Source organism: Crocuta crocuta, unplaced genomic scaffold, assembly GCF_008692635.1.
Source record: "Crocuta crocuta isolate KB4526 unplaced genomic scaffold, BGI_CrCroc_1.0 scaffold142, whole genome shotgun sequence".
NCBI lineage: Eukaryota > Metazoa > Chordata > Mammalia > Carnivora > Hyaenidae > Crocuta > Crocuta crocuta.
The window spans coordinates 2,615,202-2,627,014 of record NW_027528892.1 but is presented as its reverse complement, the minus strand read 5'-3'; positions in this window follow the sequence as shown (position 1 = coordinate 2,627,014).

Genomic DNA, 11,813 nt, shown 5'->3' with positions numbered 1-11,813 from the left:
ATGAAGGAAACAGTGTGAGGGGGGAAAAAAAAGAAAAGAAAAAGAAAGAAAAAAAGGATCTCATTAATTTACGACATTTTTCCCCCAGGTTTTAACCTTTTTGCCATAATTTAGGAGACCGCATTTTTGTTTTAGAAACGGTGCCTGAAATAATTTGTACTTTAGAATCCACGGCCTCAAAAAAACAAACCCAAAAAAACCACGACAAATGAACGAGCTCTTCAATGTGCCTGTGCCCATCTGATTCATTCAAACAGATGGCTAGCATTTAAATAGCCTACGGTTTGCAAATGGATGGGTCTCCGGGATGGGGCCACACGGTGCTGTGTCCATGGCAACCATTCTGTTCCTCAGAAAGGCAGCGGCGGAGGGTACGGGATGGCTTGGGGCCTGGGGGGTTTCGGGAAAGAGCCGGAACTCAGGTTCTGCCCGGCTGAGTCGGGGGCTGAGGTGGGGGGGGGCCGCCCTCACGGAACACCCCGGCTGGGGGGCCTCCACGGCAGAGGGGTATCCTTGTACTTCTGGGGGCTGGACGGTCTGATTCTGGTAGGACTCTATTTTGCTCCCCTCTCCCTGTGTCCTCACAAGGCGGGACAGAGATCATCTCTCCTGTCTCTTCTTACACGAGGCCACCGATCCCACCGTGACCGAATCACTCCCCCCACCCCCGCCACTGCCAAGGTCTCCCCTCCAAATACGATCCCCTAGGGCTCAGGGCTGCCACACAGGAGCAGAGTGGGGGACACAAACATTCAGTCCCTAGGAAGCCCTCAGCTCAGGGCTAGTGCTCGGTAAAGGTTAACACTCGCCTATTAGGGTTCTGAATTTCACGAAGATGAAAAGGGACTAAGTATTTGCCCAGCAAAGGAGGGGGGCGGGGGTGGGGCGAGGCTGCCTTGAGGCTCCGGCACTCTGTCAATAACCACTTAGGGAAGACCTACTGTGTGTCAGCTCAGCGTTCCCAAGGGCTTCTGAAAACTGGAAAATTCCAGTTTGCAGGGCTCTCTGGGCCCCTTCCCCAGCAACCCCCTTCTCCACTCAGCTGCAGTTTCCATGGTGACGGTCTGAGCCTCCCTCTGTTGCTAGAGGCAGATAAGCAGTCTCCAGAGAGAGCAGGCCATGCGGGTCCCCTAATCTCACGAAGACAGGGTGGTGCACGGGGAGGGATGGGGAGGGGCCTGTGGCCGCCCCCGCAGTGGTCCACGTGCACCCCTGGGTGCCCCTGAGTGGGGTCTGCAGAAGACAAAACACACATGCGAGGGCCTCTGCACTGTCAGTTAGAAGCCAGGCACCCCCTGCAGCCTCCGGTCAGAATCCAGGGGCTCGTTTGGCAGATATGGACGGAGCTTGTCCGTGTGCCTTGTCTACAGGCAGAGAATAAATGCCAGGCAGGCCGCGCCCGGCTCCCGCTGCCCTGGCCTTTGCACCCAGACATATTCGTCGGTTCCCAAAGCCTGGCCCTTGACTTAAGAAAGATGTTGAGGATCTCCTAGGAGGCGGGGGTCACGCTAGACCTTGGGGTAGTGGCCGGGCACACGATGAGCTAAGTCCCTGCACGTGTAAAGTCTGCACGGTGCGAGGGCGACAGGGGAACAACAGAAGCGTTATTACAGCCTCAGGACTGCGGGTGGACTGTGAAGAAAAAGAAAGCAGACAATTGGAAGGCATTGATGTGGAAGGGAAGGACTATCTTAGCTATGTGCCAAGGACCACGTAATATCTGAGCAGAAGGCTGAACAACGGTGTGGACGGAGGGAGAGTAAACGTGAGACTCTCTGGGGAAGAGAAATCTAGGCAGAAGGAATAGCAAGTGCAAATGTCGTGAGGCAAAAAACATGCCGGGCATGTGCAAGGGAGCCCATGGTAGCCACATCAGGCAAAGTTTCATAAAACACTGGGCTTTATTAACAAATTATTAACATTGGGGCACTTGGGTGGCTCAGTTGGTTAAGTGTCTGGCTTCAGTTAAGCATCTGACTTTGGCTCAGGTCATGATCTTGCAATTTGTGAGTTTAAGCCCCATGTCAGGCTCTGTGCTGACAGCTCAGAGCCTGGAGCTGCTTCAGATTCTGTGTCTCCCTCTCTCTCTGCCCTCTCCCCGCTCACACTGTCTCTCAAAAAAAAAAAAAAAAGCATTACGTTAAAAAAATTATTAACATTAATCCTAGTACTACTGATTGAGTTTTTCCCATGAGTCAGACCCTGAGCCAGGCACGGGGTGTAAACGGATTCATCAAAGCAGATATGCTCCCTGTCTTCACGGAGCTCCCAGTTATTAACAGACACCTTCCAAGAATACTGAGCACACATTTAGTGCCTTTTCTCTGCTTGTGGCTGGGTACCCACAGAGAATTATCAAACCCTGTAAGGTGGATGACAATATTATCCCAAATTTAGACATGAGTGATGGAGGTGCAGAGAGGTTGAGAAATCTCTCTGACGTTACGCTGCTAGCCAATGCAGGTCTGGGATTTGAACAGAAGCCATGTGGCTTCTGGAGCCCAGGATCTCCCCTGGTGAAAATGTTCCTTGCAGCCGTGTTGTGGTCCAAAACTAGAAGCCTGTGCCTACAGTGTAGACACACAACCATTCTGCACAACCCTAGTGGTAGAAGACAACTTGCTAACATGTTGGGGGACGCCGTCGCTAAAGAAAGCACTTGGGGGAAGGGATACCTGTGATGGGCGGAATCTTCATTTTCAGGAAAAATTCCCCAAAGTAAGCCGGCTGTAGCTGGCCTATCAACCACTCTGTGTCCAATTCTAGTTTATAACATGCTGGACCATGTGCTCAATGCCGTTTCTATTATCTTGCAAAGTAGGACCAATTAATACTCTGGTTCTACGAATAAGGAGCTCGACTAGCAAAGTCTCAGGAGACAAACACCTGCCCAGGGAAATGCATCTTTTTTATTTTTTAAATTGGGGTGAAGCATGCACGATGTAAAAATTTACCATCTTGACCATGCTAAATGTGCGGTTCAGCAGAGAGAAGGACATTCTGCTCTTAGGTGACTGTCATCGCCATCCGTCCGAAGAACTCTCTCCATCTTGCAAAACTGAATTGTGCCCCCATGAAGCACCAAGTCCTCATGGCCACTCCCCTGCCCCTGGTGCCCACTGCTCTGGCTGCCCTTGCTCTGAGTCTGACCGCCCCCAGGGCCTCGGACAGGCGGAATCACAGAGTATGTGGCTGTTGTGTCACTGGACTCTTCTCACTGAGCATCATGTGCCCAGGCCCATCCACGCTGTGGCCTGTGTCAGAACGTCCCTCCTCTTTCAGGCTGAGTGATGACCCACTGAACGCACATGCCACGTTTTGCTTATCCACTCATCTGTGGGTGGACATTGGGTTGCCATGAGCATTGGCGTAGAAGTATCTTTTTGGGTCCCTGCTTTCAGTTCCCAGGGACAGTACCCAGAAGTGGAATTTCTAGAACAAACGGTCATTCCGTGCTTCATTTTTCTGGAAACGGCCACACTGTCTTCCACAGCGGCTGCCCCACGCTGTACGCCTGCCGCAGTGTACAAGGGGGTAAGCCACGGTTTTACTTATTTACAAGTAAGGAATGAGAAACCAGGGAATTCCAGGCTGGGATTTTAAACATACAAAATGCAAGATTCCAGAATATTCTGTCCTGAGGTTCTGTCTGCTGATTTTCAAGCCACCTACACCTTCTCAGCCTAGCACCGGTTTCCGTGGTAACACATTGAGTTTGTTGCTATGGAACCAAAGAGCCCTGAGCAGGGACCGGTTCCAGCCAGCCTGGTTGGGGGATGGGGAGTCCTTGGGGGGGGGATGTGCTCAGCCTGTGGTGCCCCCATCAGTGGTTCGTGCACATCCTCTGTGCGTGTCCTCTGATGCTGTTTTTGTGCAAGGGCACAAAGTTCTCTCGGAGCCTTATGGAGTCTAAGCCCCATGTTTTCACCCCTGATGGGGCCAGTGACACAAACGTTCAGTGTCCTCATTATGTTCCCCTCGTTCTTTTACTTATTCACTCAACAAATGTTTACTGAGAGCCTGGTCTGCTAAGTCAATGAGCCAGGCCCCGGGGCCACGATGATGAGAGGGACACAGAAATGGTGTTGATGGACAGCAGAACGTGCCACCCCACAACTTGTCACTTTGGGATCTGGGTTCTTTTGAGCTGCAGGCCTTGGAAGAGAGCCAATGCTGGAAGGAGTTTTCTCTGAGCCACTCGTCTATCTGTAGTTCAGGTCCTCAGCATTATGACCAGACCGCAGCATCATCAGTCCATCCGGGAGCTCCATCCACCGGGAAAGACTGGCTCTTGTCTCAGGATGGGTGATTGGCAGCAGACACCACACCCAGACAGGCCGTCACAACCTTCACACCACCTTTCCTAAAATTCGTTTCCTCTCCCCTGAAAGGCTTCCATCCCCCGTCCTTCCTGGATTCTGGGTGTGCACGTTCGTAACTCATGTTCTACTCTTGTTAATCTGTCCTTTATCACAGGGATCTCAGCCAAGAACTCAGAAGGGCAGAAGGGTGGAGAGAAAATTATTTTTCCTCCCCGCAATGTTTTTTTTTTTTTCCTCTACAGATGCCTGCTTGGAGATGCTTCCATTCGGTAATTTATCCTACAGATACTCACTCTGTGCTAGACTATGTTAGCAAGAAGAGAAACACAAGCCCCCACCCTGGAGATGACAGACGTCCCGTGGGGTCAACCTTAGTTGAGTAGCCAGCGCCTCATCAGGGGTTCACAGACTTTTTGTTTTTTATTAAAATGCATCCTTGGGGGTGCCTGAGTGGCTCAGTCCGTTAAGTGTCTGACTCTTGATTTTGGCACAGCTCATGGTCTGATGGTTTATGGGATCAAACCCCACGTAGGGCTCTGCACTGACAGCGTGGAGCCTACTTGGGATTTTCTCTCTCTCAACCCCTGCTCCTCAACGGCTCATGCTCCAACTGTCTCTCAAAATAATACACTTTAAAATAAAATAAAATAAACAGGGGCGCTTGGGTGGCTCTGTTGGTTGTCAGACTTCGGCTCAGGTCGTGACCTCATAGTTTGTGGGTTCAAGCCCCATGTTGGGCTTTGTGCTGACAGCTCAGAGCCTGGAGCCTGCTTCAGATTCTGTGTGCCTCTTTCTCTCTGTCCCTTTCCCGCTCGTACTTGTCTCTCTCTTAAAAATAAACATAAAAAAATACATAAATAAAAATAAAAAATGAAATAAATAAAATGCATCCTTGGAACATTCTACATCTTGATTGTGGAGCTGACTACGCAGGTCTGTACATGTCAAAACCCATTAGTTGCATGCTTACAACAGACGTCTTTTATTGTATGTAGATTATACACCTGTAAGCTCATTTAAATAAATGCATTTTGGGGCAGGGTCAAAATTTTACTGTTTGGGTCTCTGTGGACTCCTAAAGAAATCCTAAATACAAAAAAAAAAAAAAGCCACCGATAAAAGTAGCGTCTTCTGTTCACTCACCCTCAGGCTGGCGATGAGCCGTTTGGCTATAAGGGACCACCAAATCCGACATGCTACTTGGGGACGGCAACCAGGCGGTGGGCGGTGGGCTCTCTAGTCCGAGCAAGGAGGTGGGTGGGGCTATAGCTTGGGCTCTGTCAGTAGGTTTGCACATGAAAGACAGACTTGTAGGCAGGCTGTTCTCCTTAGGAACTGGTCGCCCTGTGGTGGGGGGGGGGGGGCGGTCAGGCTCTCCTTGGATCTGTACATCCTACCCCTGCCCACCCGGAAATATCAAAACATCTGAAGACACTGAAAGTAAAAAAAACATGATCAATGCAGGTGGATCGATGGGCAAGCAGGCAGATGGGTAAGTAGATTGGATGAATTCAAATGCCAACTATATAGATTTACAAAGTGAGAAGAAAATCCCAAGAGGAGAAATATGGTATGTAACACCCCTCCCCCACTGAGGTGACTCCTTGAGGGGCGCAGGTATTATTAACTCCTGCTGTATGCTGGGCCACGATTATCAAATCACACACGGTCTTTACTACCGTCTTGGAATATTCCAGTCTCCGATCTTTTCTGGATCCCGCCTCAGTCGCCTCAGTCCCCTCCTCCCAACGGTAGCTGTTTCCATGGCAACAGCCTCAGCACCCCCCACCTGCCACCTCTCACCCCTGCCCCCGACATTGCCAGCAGAGGAGAGGGTCCCCGGGGATGGGAGAATTATCTAGGTACATCTTTTATGCACGTCAGTGTAACCGGACGCCGTGGAATGATGGGCTGCGCTGGCTCCGTACACCTTGCCGAGGAACCACGAATCTGCCCCGAGCCCCAGTGCGGTAGGAAGGTTACCTGTCCTCATGTGCTCACTGAGTCCGTCTACAAACACCGGCTGAGTCCAGTTGGGGGCTAGGCCCTGCCTGGGGCATCGGGACTCAAAAGGCAAGTACCGAGGGGCACTTAATTGCCTTTCCTAGGCCTTCGAGAGTCAGAAGAATCGTTCATTCATTTACTCCTGCAACCCAGATCCTGGGGGGGCCACTATGGGCTGGTGCTGTACTCCGCCCAGGATGCAGGAGCCAAGTGAAGATGGGACAGAGCCCAGACCCTAACGGCGAGGCAGGGCTGAGCTAAGGCGGGCGATGGCAACTGGGAGGAGCTGGGGGGAGGGGAGGGGAGGAGGGAGGACCCCTCCCAAGTAATGTCTCCGCAGACTTGGAATTTATTAATTTAGCAATCGCCTCCCCAGAGCTCACGTCCTAACAGCAACACACGTGGGGGCTTAGGACCTCAACACGTGAGTTTTGCGGAGACACAACAGAGCCCGTACGAGGTACCTCGAGGGGACCCGGGACACTCAGCCCGGAATTTGGTCAGGGCGTCAGGCCCAGACCCGGGGGGGCGGAACTCTGCCAGCAACGGCCCCGCCGCAGGCAGCCCGCGAGGCCCCTTCCAGCGGCTCCGCTCGTGGCGGCTCCCAACGCACGTGGCAACGGACCGAACGGGCCAACGACGGTCCACAGCCAGGGTCCCTGTTAATAAGCCAAGAAAGTAGCACAAAGCCTGTTTTCGGACGTCGACGTGCAACGGAGGAGCGCGGTCCTGACTTCGTATCTCGTCCAGGGACTTTTCCTTAAAGAAAAGGAAGGGGAGAGGCTCTGCCTCAAGAGGAGAAGCCGTCTCGCAGGCTCCATCCCAGGCCCCGTGGGCGGCACCTGCCGGGACGGTGTCCGTGCCTCGTGAGGACGCAGGGGCAGCGGTCCTACTGGGGACAAAGACCCATATTTTTATCGACTCACTGACTGCGACTTGAGAGCCTGGAAAATTCCAGGTTCCGAGGCTTTCTCGCTCCGTTGCAGCCCCTCCCTCCCTGTGCTGCGGTTTCCACGGCAACAGTCTTGGCCGCCCCTGATGCGGAGACATGTGGGGGGTGCAGGGATGGGAGCCGGCGCGTGGGAGGGGGGAGGACACCGTTAACGTCTCGAACGTGTCCCCAACGGTTCCATGCGCATCCAAAACGTGCCATGGTGGCAAGACGTACGTATCGTAAACTTCACCATTCCCGCGGTTTGAGGCGCGCATTTGCGTGGGACAGAGCGCACGCACGCACGCCGCTGTGCACCCTCCCCACACCCGCCCCAAGGCCTCTTCCCAAGCTGGAACCCGCCTCTGACGCCACCTCCCCTCCCCCCACCCCAACCGCCGCCTTCCTGCCTTCAGTCTCTGTGGCTCTGACAGAGCGGGGGGGGGGGCACTTCCGGCAAAGGAAAGCGTATGACCTCTGCCCTTCCGTCCTCAAGGTTCCTCTGGGTGGTCGCCGCAGGACGAGGTTCTCCCCTCCCGAGGCTGCGCCATACGGCGGCGTGCGGACGCACCGCCTTCCGCTCCTCCCTCGCCGACCCTGGGCGCTTCCGGGGGCCGGTCACTGTGCGTGACGCTGCGGGAACGCGCGGGAACGGGCGGGGACGCGCGGGAACGGGCGGGGACGCGCGGGAACGGGCGGGGACGCGCGGGAACGGGCGGGGACGCGCGGGAACGGGCGGGGACGCGCGGGAACGGGCGGGGACGCGCGGGAACGGGCGGGGACGCGCGGGAACGGGCGGGGACGCGCGGGAACGGGCGGGGACGCGCGGGAACGGGCGGGGACGCGCGGGAACGGGCGGGGACGCGCGGGAACGGGCGGGGACGCGCGGGAACGGGCGGGGACGCGCGGGAACGGGCGGGGACGCGCGGGAACGGGCGGGGACGCGCGGGAACGGGCGGGGACGCGCGGGAACNGGTTCCACGCGCAGGGGCCCCCGGACCGCGCAGGCCCTCCTAGCCCGCCGCAGTGCTTCCTTGGGCGGCCGCTTGTCACACGGGCCTCAGGACGCCTCGATCCTCCGCAGGCGCTGTCGCCGCGGGCGGTCAGTCAGTAGCGGCCACGGTGCCAGAGGCACAGCCACCGACTCCTGCCGTCCGGTCTTCCTTGGTTTTTTCTTATTTTTAAGTAATCTCTACGCCCAGTGTGCGGCTCGCACTCACGACCTGAGGTCAAGGGTCGCAAGCCCCGAGGCTCGGCGGCCCGGCGCCCACAGGCCTCGTTACCTCGACTGCGGGTTTATCCGCTCGCGCGCGCTCAACACTGTTTACGAGTCTGCAGCGTGCCCGACCCCGGAAGTAAAACGAGGAGCCGGACCCAGACGGCTCTCCACTTACATGGACTTTCCCTTCTCTGTACTTCAGTCTCCTCATCTGTAAAATGGGCGTGATAACAGCACCTTCCCCCAGAGAGGACGATGGAGATTAAAGGGAGGGCTTTAAGGCACAGCCCCGGGCTGGCCACGGCGGCCTTCCTCTCCTCTCCTCCTCCCTGAGCGCGGCCCCTGTGAGCACATTCGGGCAGAATCAGGCAGGAGACCCGTCTCAGGACCCACTTGTACGAGCCGGAACCAGGGCGCCTGCCTGGGAGGTGACCTCGGTGCAGACAAGGCCTGGGGTTCCTACTGAGCCCACACCTCGACCCTGGTGCAGGGATGCCTGCGAACCGCCGACACGCGCGTGTGACCTGAGGCCTCACGCACGTATGTATGCCGGAGACTGTGGCACGGACAGACCTGTTCTGGGGCCCGCCCGCCCCGGGGGCGGCCCGTCCTTCACCGCCAGCGGAGCCGCACGCCCCTCGTTGGAGGGGATCTCAGCCAACAAATGGGTCCTTGAAGCTCCTCCCTCCTCCTTGGGTGCCACGCTCCCTTTCCGTCTCATGAGCAGAGAAATACTATGGGTTCTCTTGTATCCAAAATGTACACACGGCCTCTCTTCCAGGGTGTGTTTTCCATTTATACTTTCAAAGGCTGATTTGGGAGTTCGAGGCCCCCTCTGGCCTGCGGATAGCGCGGCGGTCCCTGGCACCGGCTGCGTGTGTGTGAAGGGGCGTCTGTGAGCGGAGACACAGAAGAAAGCCTCTCTTTCTGATGTGTTGGAGGGTGGGGTACGGGCACCCAGCCTGCCCGCCTCCCAGCCCCCTCCTTGCTTCCTGCACCGAGCTCCTGAACAGCCAAGTCTTGTATTTGCGCCTGGAGCCCATGGTCTCCTCCTCACGCTCTCACTAAACAGCCACAGTAAGTGCTCAGCAAACTGCTGCCAGACAGAACTCCCCGCACAGGTCTCAGAAGGATCAGAGTCCGCGCCCGTGGGCTGGTGTGGATCCGTGTGCGCTGAGCTTGTACCCTCACAGCGGCCCCCACCTCGCCGCTCCTTCGCCCGTCCTTCTTCAGCCAGCACCGCCAGGCTCTCACCCACTCCTCCAAGAAGCCGTCCGGGTGCCAGTGGCCTTCACGTTCCTCAGCTCCAGACCTTGATGGCTCATGCCCTCCTGCTGTCTTCAGGGACACTAACCTCCCATGGTCTTCGTCTTCCCTCCCCAGGTGCTCTTATGTGCTCACCTCCTCTGCTCACCTCTAGGCAGCAGAGGCTCCAGGACGGGGCCCAGGGCCACCTCTGTGACCCGCACTTGTCACCTACTGCTGTGTAACGAGTTACCCCAATTTTAGCGACTATGATTCTGGGGACCAGGAGCGGTTGAGCTGGGCGTCCTCTCCCGAGGTTGCTGGGAAGGTGTAGAGCAGGGCTGTGGGCACCTGAAGGCTTGACTGGGGCTGGGCAGTCCACGTTCAAGGCATCATCGTCTCATTCGTGCCAAGCTCTGCTACCTGGTGGCAGAGGCCCCAGCTCCTGGCCAAGTGCAGCTCTCCGGGTGACCGTCTAGTGCCCACATGACGTGGTTTCCCCCTAACAAGGGAGACAGGAGAGAGCACGCCGGAAGCTGGCAGGCCTTCTATAGCCCCGCCTAGGAAACTGATGATTCCCTAGTGCCCGGCTGGTCACACAGGTCAGCCGTCTCTGCAGGAGCGGACCACACTGGGGGCCTGAGTTCCAAGAGTATGAATCACTAGGGCCACCTTGGTGTCTAGCTTTCACAGCCTGCACTCCCTCTGAGCTGACCTTACCCACAACCACCTTTACAAAAGCCATCTCCGAGCTGATTTCTATCTCTAGCCTTGAATTTCTATTTGAGTTCCTGCCTCCAAGACCTCTCTCCATGAATGTCAAACTGACAACTGAGGCTAAAAAATCAAAATGAATGCAAAAAATAAAAACCATAATGGAAGAACAGAATGTCAAAAATTTTAAATCTAGTGTGTGCTGAGTCATAGTGAAGCCTGAGGCAAAGGAAAAATGCGAGCCCCTATATAAGTGGTTTTAAAAATTTTTTAAATCTATGTTTATTTCTGAGAGACAGAGACAGAGCACAAGCAGGGGAGGGGCAAAGAGAGAGGGAGACACAGAATCTGAAGCAGGTTCCAGGATCTGAGCTGTCAGCACAGAGTCTGACATGGGGCTTGAGCCCACGAACCGTGAGATCATGACCTGAGCCAAAGTTGAACACTTAACCGACTGAGCCACCCAGGCGCCCCATATGTTTTTAATGTACACTTTTTTCAAAATTTATGTATGTATGTATTTTTAACTAGGCTCCATGCCCAACGTGGGGCTTGAATTCACGACCCTGAGATCAAGAGTAGCGTGTTCTGGGACACGTGGGTGGCTCAGTTGGTTAAGTATCTAACTCTCGATTTTGGCTCAGGTCATGATCTCACAGTTCGTGGGTTCAAGGCCCATATCTGGCTGTGCACTGGGAGTGGGAGCCTCTCTCTCTCCCTGTCTCTCGGTCCCTCCCCTGCTTGTGTGTTCTGTCTTTCTCTCAAAATAGATAAATAAACTTAAAAAAAAAAAAAAGGATCGTGTGTTCTACTGACTGAGTCAGCCAGGCGCCCCTTTATGCAAATTTTTAATGCTTAATTTTTGCACAGAATATTAAACTCATTGAAAAAAATACTGAGATATTGAAAAGTAAAATTATTAAAACTCACATTATCTTATGTCTAAATATCTTAGTTATACAAAAGAAAACAACCAGAATTTATTATAATTTTACTTTCCTGGATTTAGTGGAAGTAAATTCATCAATAATATATTCAGAGTCCATTTATGGGAAAAAATTACCCCTTAAAAATAAATTTAAAAATACATAAAAGCAGGGCACCTGGCTGGTTCAGTTGGTAGAGCATGTGACTCTTGATCTCAGGGTCATAAGTTCGAGCCCCATGTTGAGTACAGAGACTACTTTAAAAATTTTTAATTAATAAGGGCGCCTGGGTGCCTCATTCGGTTGAGCATCTGTCTGACTCTTGGTTTCGGTTCAGGTCATGATCTCATGGTTTGTGGGCTCGAGCCCCAAATTGGGCTCTGTGCTAATAGCTCAGAGTCTGGAGCCTGCTTTGGATTCTGTCTCCCTCTCTCTCTGCTTCCTCCCCTGCA